We start from the raw sequence: 3120 nt of genomic DNA, 5'->3' as shown, positions 1-3120 counted from the left end.
GCCTATTATCCTACTAGGGTAATTGTTTTAGTTTTTGTATATCTTTCTTACAGATGTGGCACAAAACTGTAGGGCTGAAAGACACTTTGGGAATTCAACTTGTCCAATTTCTTCATTTCAGATGAGAAAACTAAGACCAAGGGAGCTATGAGGTTAGCCCAGAGTCCTACCTTATCACTTCTTTAAAAGAAATTTTAATGCTAAATTAATAAAGTTGAGACATGGGTAACTCCCTAATTGTCCCTTTTCTCTACTGAGAAAGCAACTGAAAGGGAGATAATATCTGTTCTGTAATACAGTACTAGCCTTATCAAAAGCAATGCCTGGGGAACTATAGCTGCAAAGTCTGGATTACTTAATAAAAACTCCCAGAAGTCCAGGAATTTCTAGAAAACAGATGTGAATTCAAAGCCTCTGGATTTAAGAATTTGTATTTAAAGTTCACATACTGTTATGCATTGCAAGTGCTGAGACTGTCTGCAGATTGTTAATTCTGGAATTTACACTCCTTGATAAAAAGGCAAATTATAACTCTTAAAAAGAGCACCTAATTGAGACTTTCTCTGTACTGTAATTAAAAGAATTAAAATAGCGTTGAAAAGAGGAGTGCTTAGTAGGGAACGTGGATGATTTTCAAAACAACTGTGTTATAAACAGTCCAGGCTCACTTAGTGGGATTCTTATTGTGCCACAGCAGAAAGAGGTGCAATATGCAAACAGAAAACCCCAGTTCTGAGACTAGTCTGCCACTAGGAACACAATCTGAGGCAAAACAACTTAATTTTTCTAGTTTTGTTTCCACATCGATCAAATGAGGTTAGCTTAGCAGATCTCAATTCTTTTCCAACTCTAAAATTCTGATTCCTTCCCCCACCAATGTAAAAGGTAGCCTGTGTTTCCGTGTTTGAGAAAACTCCAGGTGTAGGAGAGCTGGTGTTATTAACAAGGTCCTAATATCCTTTTGTTCTCTTCTCCTTCTGAGGTAAGGCATAGGCAGAAACCTGGCTCTTTGAATGCCCCTGTCCCTCCTTCATCTCTCCCAGCCTCATATCCTATCTATAACAAAACCCCAGTGTCTCCTCATTTGTTTCATCACTCCTCCATCCACACGACCAACAGTTTTTAGTACTGGGCCTTACTACCTGAACCACAGGAACAAGTCATGGCTTTTCTCATGTTCTTCTCAGTGTCTACTCTCCTATTTATGGAGTTCTGTTCTATCATTAAGATTTACATATGTACAGGAGTGATCCTTGATTTCTTTCTCTCACACTTCATATTCAATTTGTCAACAAATCCTGTTGGCTTGGTCCTTTTTTATTTGCAAGAGAGAGAGGAGAGAGAGAGAGAGAGAGAGAGAGAGAGAGAGAGAGAATCTTAAGGAGGCTCCATGCTCAGTACAGAGCCCAAAGCGGGCTTGATCCCCCCACCCTGGGATCATGACCCAAGCTGAAATCAAGAGTCGGATGCTCACCTGAGTAAGCCACCCAGGCGCCTCTTGGCTCCGTCTTTAAGATATGCCCAAAACATGAGTGCTTCTTATCATCTCTACTGTTACCCTGGTCCAAGCCAGCAATAGCTTCTAACTATCTTTTTACTTTTACCTTTGTTCCCTTTCGATCCATGCTCAACACAGCATCCAAAGCGATCTTACTAAAACATTAAGTTAGATCGACGTCACTCCTCTGCTCAAAGTGAAATTCTTTGCAATGCCCTAAAAGGCCCTAGATGCCCTAGCCATTGTTACCTCGCTAACCTAATTCCCACTATTCTCCGCCTCTACTCCAGCTACATAGACTTACCCGTCCTCCAATTTGCCAATTAACTCCAACATCTCTTTCTCACGAGCCTTCTGTGTTATTTTACCACACTGCCTAAAATCACAAAACCTCTTTTTCTTGTTTTATTTTCACTTCCACACTTATTACTATGTAATAATTAGCACAGTACATTTTACTTATTTTTCTCTATTGTCTCTCTTCCCCATGGGAGTAGGGATTCTTGTCTGTCTTGTCTATTGCTATATTCCAATCATTTAGAACGGTGCCTAGCACAGTGGATGCTCAATAATTATTGGTTGGTTATTAATCGTGAGAAACTCTGTAGCAAAGGAGCATAACATCATTCAAAGATGGAGACAGACACTAGATAAAACGTCTTATTTGATTGTTTATGGCAAAACAAAATGTGACCATCTTCCTAATCTTAAGAAGTAAAAAAAAAATCCTTGCTTTTTAATTGTTTTACATCTAACACGCTTTCAATCTCAGGGAAAGCATTCTCCATCATCCAAGCCTTAATCTGCTCCTTAGGGGATGGATCCCCTTATTTCTCAAATATTATTGCATACATTTGGGAGCGCCTCTAAGTTACACAAAAGAAACTAAGTTCTGTTTTAAATTAAAAATTTTAGGTCTTGACCTTTTAGTGCTTAATACGCTAAACAAATTCTAAGATTGTAATATTTAATTCCAAGAGGAATTATGTGCTATTAAATGTAACAAAGAGAGCGATGATAAATACTATGCGAGCATCAAATTTATAGAAGAGGTAGTTTAAACTCCATTTTGCTGTTTTCCTCCGTTTTTCCTTTATCAGAAAGACGCACCCTGGCATACAGGAGACGACTGATTTATATTTAACTAGTAATGGACAGATGAATGTTCCCAATTAAAAGGGGCACCTTGAATTTTTTGTCACCGCACTAGCCGGAGCGTTGTGGTCCTTCAACTCTGTTCGCATTCTGCGTTAGCAGGGACCTGAATTTACCAGTCCAACAAACTCCAAGAGGGACGTCCTCACTCTAGGATGACGACGGGAACGCGTTAGGGGGGCGTCGCCTGCTCCCTCAAGGTCCTGGGGGAAAATCTGTGGTGTAGAAGGGGTTCCACAGCAAGAGCGTGAGACGGCCTCTGCCCTCAGTCTGGCGGACTTCGTCCTCAGTCCTCTGCGGTCCGCAGGACCCGCTTCTCCTCCGAGGAGACAGTGGGAAGGGCCCGTTAGCTGACAGCGCCTCCCGGCGTCCCGCAGCTTGAGCCGCGCCCCGGACCTGGGGTGGGGGAAGGGCGGTGGCGGCGCTCGCGCAGCGTCGAGTTTCCCAGAATTCCCAGCGGCCGCGGG

Source organism: Prionailurus bengalensis, chromosome B3 (genome assembly GCF_016509475.1).
Source record: "Prionailurus bengalensis isolate Pbe53 chromosome B3, Fcat_Pben_1.1_paternal_pri, whole genome shotgun sequence".
Taxonomy (NCBI): domain Eukaryota; kingdom Metazoa; phylum Chordata; class Mammalia; order Carnivora; family Felidae; genus Prionailurus; species Prionailurus bengalensis.
The sequence above is the reverse complement of the archived record's forward strand: the minus strand, read 5'-3'. Positions refer to the sequence as shown.